At 30.7% G+C, this 7604-nt stretch overlaps 2 pseudogenes; one reads left to right on the plus strand and one right to left on the minus strand.

The window, feature by feature from the left end:
• Positions 1–71: 71 nt before the first annotated feature.
• LOC113365414 lies at positions 72–2543 on the minus strand (annotated as a pseudogene).
• Positions 2544–3115: 572 nt separating this feature from the next.
• On the plus strand, positions 3116–5939 carry LOC113365413 (annotated as a pseudogene).
• Positions 5940–7604: the final 1665 nt, after the last annotated feature.

The following is a 7604-nucleotide window of genomic DNA, read 5'->3' on the forward strand; positions in this document are numbered from 1 at the left end:
CTCATAGAATTCTACCATGCATGGTGCAAATCTATAAAATCAAATATATATTGTACCTAAATGTACATTACGCAGAGAAGTACAACAAGAGGTCTACCCAAAAGATGACCCCAGGCACTCTTCAAGAAGAATATTTCAGCTTTAAGAAGATCTATCATCAATTCGTAGTCCGACGCTACGTAAAATCGCGTCAAGTCCGTATACTAATAATGAATTATATTTGTAATTATTTTACATTTTTTTTATTTATATATATATATATATATATATATATATATATATATATTTATACCTGAGGTGTAAAGGCAAAAATTCGCCCGTTTAATGAATAAAGTTTACTAGTGCTTAGAATTCCTACATCCCGTGATTTTCTTCCAGATAATCCCCATTTTTCATTACGTCCTTAAAAACCCAGTTTATTTGATAGGTCAATTTGAATATTTATTTTATATTTTGGATGTTATTTTATCAATTATAATTACCAAGATAAGTATAAATGACTCAAAACCCTAGCCGGTTGAACTTCTATTGGATTTACTTCTTGGATTGTCTGTACAAGCAAGTCATATTGTATAAGCTTATCTCTGATAGTAACATCTTCAGCTAATATTACTACTTGAACAACCACATCAGGCTTTTTTGTGATCCTAACCGCCTGTTCAGTGGATCTAATTCACCAAGCTAAAAACCCTAAAACATTTGGTGATAAAATTTACAATCAACTAAGTATTCCATGTTTTTATATACTTCTTGTAAAAGCTTTCCTAGTATGTATAAAATTGGGCCCATAAAAATGGACATCTTCCAACAGGAACTCTTTTTGAGATCCTGGTTGCTGATATTCTGCTAAAACGTTATCCGGTGGTACAGTATAGAGTTCTGGGACCAAGTGCATACCATCATCGGTATGAATCATTACATCCTGTATATCCATAAGAGCAAATAATGTATTTATTATTACATACAATGCGCAGCCAGTTAATAAAATTAGCTTATTAATTAAATAATGCAATATATTATTAACATGCTTTAAACAACCTCTAAATAGGAAGTGTATGTAGAAACTAATTGCTTATTTCCTTAAAAGCATAGTGTAATATCAATAACAAAAAAACAAAGGCCATTCACATTCAATGTTTTCAAACATGCGTAATTCCCAAGGTTCATAATAGAGTCTATTTGGGTCTTCTTTTGGAGTTCTTTATAAGCAAAAAAAAACTAAAATTAAACAACAAAATTATAACATATGAGTTTTCAATTTGATATCATATCATTTATGTCCATCACGAAGAAATCTTTTACATCCATATTTTCCCTGAAGTTTTGATACTATAGCTTGTCTAGTAATTTCAATCAATTCAGGATCGTCCAGTGCAAAAGCTGGAAAACTAATAACTGAAAGCAGGCCAGAATCAAGTTCTTTAGAGTTTGATTCTCTTGGAAGCATTGACTAAAAAACATGTTATTAAATAGAACTGACATTAAATCAAATATGATATTTAGATAAGCTACTTGTAACACAGCCTGGCATTTATGCGCTTCATCAGCTAAGACATGAATAACACTAAACGGGCCACCTCTAGCCCCGAATAAATCTAATTCATTCATAGCATCCAATGCTGCCTTAGCCATTCCTATAGAACTAGCATTGAGTTCTGGAAGACCATGATTGTTTTTCCCACGTTCCCCAAATTCCAAAATCCTATTATATGATATATTATATTTATTTATCCCGGTTATAATTTTTATAATGATAATGATATATATATATATATCAATAATATATAATTGATATTCATTTTTGATATTTTTCTCACGGGTGTACAATAGGCAGACTCATATAAAATACAAGGTTTTGAATAAATGCTACTTCATCTAGAGAAAAAATAATTTGTAAACCCGATGCAGTCATTTGAGCTAGTATCAGTAGGTACAATGATATAGCATCTACCTAATAAAAATTATTGAATTAAATTTAATTTAAAGATATTAGGCATATCAGATGAATAATTTACTTGAAGATGACCCCATTCATCATCACTAACAACAGTTTGGCCATTTTTGAATTATTTTCGCATGTAAAGAATCTAAAGGATTCTGTGTGTTTTAAATTTTTCTACTTTCTGTCGCTGCTGCAACATTGCCATCAGCAACCCTGGTTAATAATAATTAACATAATTGTAATAAAATAATTTAGTATCAGTTGGTGTGAACATTTTACCTCGCATTAGTTTCACACAACTTTGTTCTAATTCATAAGTTTTAGCACGTTTCTTCATCTTGATCTGCTATTTTTTTATAAGACATTGAAAGACCCCATACAGCTAATATGCAATATACATTATCTCTTATCCACGCATGATGGTTTGTTGTACTAGCAGGAAAAAGACCGTTACGGGGTCTTGGTGTAGCATTATCAATCTAGGAAATAAAAATATATAAATTTGTAGCTTTAATAGAAAGAATCTTTGTCTGTAGGTATACCTATGAACAACTCTTTGATAATAGTCAAGTCTGACCCCGGAATTACTCCTGCTCCTCATCTTATTTTTTTGATTGTAATTTTTATATCAATAAATTTAATTATTGGGTACTTAATTAGTTTTATTGCATATAATATTTTATGATAAGCTAACAAATAATCATATCAATCTTATTTTCTAATATATTTTTATAATCTAAATAATGAAAGTAACTACGTAATCTTTTATGTAACAAGGAGACGATTTTCGTGGAAGAATTAGTAATTAATAATATTATTACATATTATAATTATTATAATTATTCCTTTATAGAGTTTTTGTATGATCTATTTTATTTTAATAGTTATTCGAAAAATATGGAAATTTCAGGTTAGGAATTAGTGATGATTCGAACCAAAAGAGGCCCACCAGAACAATAAGTTTAATTTGTATTTCTTTCATAATAGTTATTAAAAATATTTAATTTTTGAAAACTTTGTTTTAATTTGCTAATTATAAGCAAATAATTAATTTTCTCTTTATAAATATATATTTTTTGAATTTAACGAACGGTTTTCCGTTAATCGTAACGGATGTCATTTTTCCGGTATGACAACGCTGTTCATGACACATACCATCTTTTGTAGATCGCTTTGGATTGTACATGTGACTTCAAAAGTTTCTTAGCGGCTCTATAAAGTGTATTAAATTAATTGTGCAATTTCTTGTTATAATAACATAAGTTTTAAATCAGTTAGCCATGGCTCTACACGTTCCCAGAGCACCTGGTATCCAGCAAATGCTTAAAGATGGTGCAAGGGTGGGTCTTAAAATTTATATTTTCAGGTTAACACTAATAAATAGGATGTTCTAGAACACATGATACTAAAAATTTGTTTATTTCATATTATTTCAGAGAGAATCCCTATTTTGTTGCATGAAATGTTTAGGATAAAGGAAAATATATCAAATTTCAATATCTTATTAATTCTAGAAGTTTTTATTCACTACTTTGTGTGATTTAATTTAAATCATCTTCCGCCTTCTTCATTTTTAGGTTGTTCAAATAAATATATTTGTGAGCTTTAATTCAATTCATATTATTTAAAGTATAAATTCAAAAGTTTAATTATATTCAAGTACAAATTACAAAATAGTTTCTTCATAATGGAGTTTTATTGTCGAATTGCATTTTCACAACCGTTTCTTAAAGAATTGCTAAATATGATGTAAGATCCCTTTAATTCCAAGGAAGTTTACAATGGGATGTTAAAGTTTCAAAACTATCTATTTATTATTTCAGATGTACACTGGGATGGAAGAGGCAGTCGTCCGCAACATACGAGCTTGCAAAGAGTTTGCTGAAACTGTCAGATCTGCTTATGGCCCAAATGGAATGAATAAAATGGTTATCAATCATATTGAGAACAATTTGTCACAAGTGATGCAGCAACTATAATTAGAGAACTTGATATCGAACACCCTGCTGCCAAATTAATTGTTATGGCTAGCAAGATGCAGGTAAATATAATCACCATTTATACTAAATATGTAATTGACACAGATTCCTTAATATTCATACATATATCTGTATATAGGAAGCTGAAGTTGGTGATGCTACTAATTTTGTCATCATCCTCGCTGGAGCTTTATTAGATGCATCAGAAGACTTAATTCGTTTAGGTATTACTGCTTCAGAAGTTGCAGAAGGCTATGAGAAGGCTCTCGAAAAATGTATTGAGTTATTGCCATCTCTGGCTTGCTACGAAGTCAAGGTACTTAAATTTATTATTGTAATATGAATTTATTTGATATTAATGATAAATATATTCCAGGATTATAGAGATCTTGCATCTATTAAAAATGGAATTAGGACTTCAGTAATGTCTAAACAGTTTGGTCAAGAAGATTTACTTAGTGATCTAATTTCCAAGGCTTGTGTTTCAGTCTTGCCAGAAAAAACTACTTTCAATGTAGATAATATTCGTGTCTGCAAAGTAAGTAATTAGATAAGTTGATTCTAACTTATCTAATTTATATTATATATGTATTCACATATACAATTTTACTTCTAGATTCTTGGATCTGGTTTAGCAAGCTCACAAGTAGTTCAAGGAATGGTTTTCAAACGTTTAGTTGAGGGAACCATAACAAAGGCAGAGAAAGCTAAAGTAGTTATATATTCTTGTCCAATTGATATTATACAAACTGAAACCAAAGGAACAGTTTTAATCAAAACAGCTGCAGAATTGAGGGATTTCAGTAAAGGAGAAGAAACCATGTTGGAGAATCAAATTAAAGCCATTGCTGATACTGGTGCTAAAATAATTGTTGCTGGAGCCAAATTTGGCGATATGGCCTTACATTTCCTTAACAAATATGGTAAAATATAATAACAGCCAAAAAATTACTTTAATTATAAAGATTTTATTAATTTTTTATTTCAGGCATGATGGCTGTTAGATTGAACTCCAAATTTGATCTGAGGCGTTTGGCAAAAACAGTAAATGCTACTGTTTTGCCAGAATGCTTCCTCCTACCCCTGAAGAGCTCGGCTATTGTGATATCTGTTCAACAGAGGAAATTGGTGATACACTTGTAGTAGTATTCAAATTATTAGGGCAAGAAAGCAGAATTTCAACTATTGTTGTACGTGGCCCCACTGACAATTTTATGGATGACATTGAAAGGGCCATTGATGATGGAGTTAATACTTTCAAGGTAGTAAGGGTCAGATGGCTTCTCCAAAGATTAATGTTAACTGCAACCTATTTTTTATACTTGACATCTTTCTATGAATTTATTTTATACAGGGTATTACAAGGGATGGTAGGTTTGTTCCTGGTGCTGGAGCAGTCGAAGTAGAACTGGCTAAACAACTGTCTGAGTATGCAGATACGCTACCAGGTTTAGAACAGTATGCAGTCAGAAAGTTTGCCCAAGCATTAGAGGCATTCCCAAGGCTTTGGCCGATAATTCTGGTGTTAATGCTAATGATGTACTTTTGAAGCTTTATGAAGCTCATACTGTAAGTAGTGTATATATTAAGTTATTAATATATTTCTGGCTTTTATATATTATGAGGAATCATATTTATTTTTTAGGCTAACAAGAAAAACCACGGCTTTGACATAGAGAGCACAGATGGCCCGAAAACCTGTGATGCCGCAGAAAGTGGTATATTAGATTTATATTTAGCAAGCATTGGGGAATGAAACATGCGGTTAGCGCAACATGCACTATTCTACGAGTAGATCATATAATTATGGCCAAGCGGGCAGGCGGACCAAAACCAAGAGCCGGTGGAGCAGATAGTGATGGAGAATAAAAACATACTCACTCATACCAAAATCAATTCCTTCGTGCACAGACATTGAATCACATATGCATAGTTATTTATCATATTAATTTATAAATAAGTTTAAAAGTCTAAGTGATGTCTTTCAAAATTTCTATGTTTTGCTTAACCACATTGTTACATGCTTTTCATAAATAATAAATGGTTTTTTATTATACAGTATTTAATAAATTATTCTTATGAATTTGGTACTTATTATTAAAACTTTTTTTTCAAAATCTTTTGATGGCGTTTCAAAATTGGCAATATTTTTTTTTTTTGCTTTTATGTTAATATATTGTTACATGTGCGCGGACTTTTGCCGCGATTTCTACTGCGCCGTCTTAAAAAATTCCGAATATTGTTCTTTTACCGGATTAAATTGTTTGAATAACGATGTGGATCGAATATAAATAATTAATAATACCCATTTTTCATGAAAATTATCTACAAATAAGATTTATTTATTGAAAATTTGAAGTTTTTTCGATGCGGGCTCACAGTGCGACACGTGTAGTCTTGTTAAAAATAAAAATTCTTAAAGGAGTTTTTTTTTATAAAAATCTGGCAACTCAGAAGTATTTTTATATTGCATTTTTATCTATTTAAATCTACATTTTTTATTCAACCACAAATTGCCTTTTAAAATGATATGTAATTGCTTCGTTATTTTAGCAAGTGTTTGTAAAGAAGGCTACCTAGTAGTTGTGATATTTTCAACATTCCTGAATAGTATTGTTTATTTATTAAATTTTAGTAAATTGTTAATTTATATAATAAATCTTAAATTAGTGAATCGTTAAAATTATATTTGTGAAATTAATATTGAAGTGCCAGCAAATTATTCTCAAACTGAACAGGCAGAATGGTGGTACTGGTGAGTCTTTGTAGTCAGTAAAATATTTGTATTTATCTTGCAAAACCATGAAATTTTCAATTTTAAGTATATCTTTGATCAATTTTAAGATTTATTTATTCAAATCGATTTTATACATTGCGAAATTTCGATTCCTGTGAGTCCATTCCTATAATTTTCGTCCAAACTTCCATAAATCACGTAGCATTGCTGGAATCAGAGCGTCGCTAATGCAATAATTCATTTTTATATTTCATAAGATTGTTTACGAGTAAGCTTCACTTTAAATTTGTGACATGTATATTAACTGTGACATGTATGTGAAATAAGAATCAATAAATATGCGAAACAGCCAGGAATTTTAAACATAATAAGCCTTATATGATATACCTGTCCATTCTTAAACAATAACATTACGCAGAGTCATAAAAGTGAAAGGGTAACATAACATGATTAAGATGAAACGAATGAAGAAGTCGACGCTAATTTAAAATTTTTGTAATCCAGGATCTTCAAATGTCGATTGTAATTTTTATATATTTATCAAAAATGCAAAGCCCATTGTTAAATTAATATCATAATTTACCATTTCAAATTCGGGATGGAAACACGTAGCGGAGGCTTAGTGAGATAAATATAACTTAAATATGTTTTCTTTATTAAAAACATTCATAGTCTATGTATAACCCAGTAAACACGCGATGTGATCTTCTATAATATCGACATCGTTATTATAATGCGGTTATCGAATCTACGCCACAAGAGGATTTTAAACTTGCGTGCGCTTGTGTGTGTTACAATACACGCAAAGCTCGCATTGAGTTGTCTCACGAGACATAAACACGCGCTGTCGGGGGTAATGACATCGTTGAATTTCATGTGAGATACATGTCGTGCGCTGGTGTGTGTTAGCACACATGCAAAGCATAATCAATGACGTCACACGGCG

Source organism: Ctenocephalides felis, unplaced genomic scaffold, assembly GCF_003426905.1.
Source record: "Ctenocephalides felis isolate EL2017-DRISC unplaced genomic scaffold, ASM342690v1 CF-g0.4_SCAFFOLD_00991, whole genome shotgun sequence".
NCBI classification, from domain to species: domain Eukaryota; kingdom Metazoa; phylum Arthropoda; class Insecta; order Siphonaptera; family Pulicidae; genus Ctenocephalides; species Ctenocephalides felis.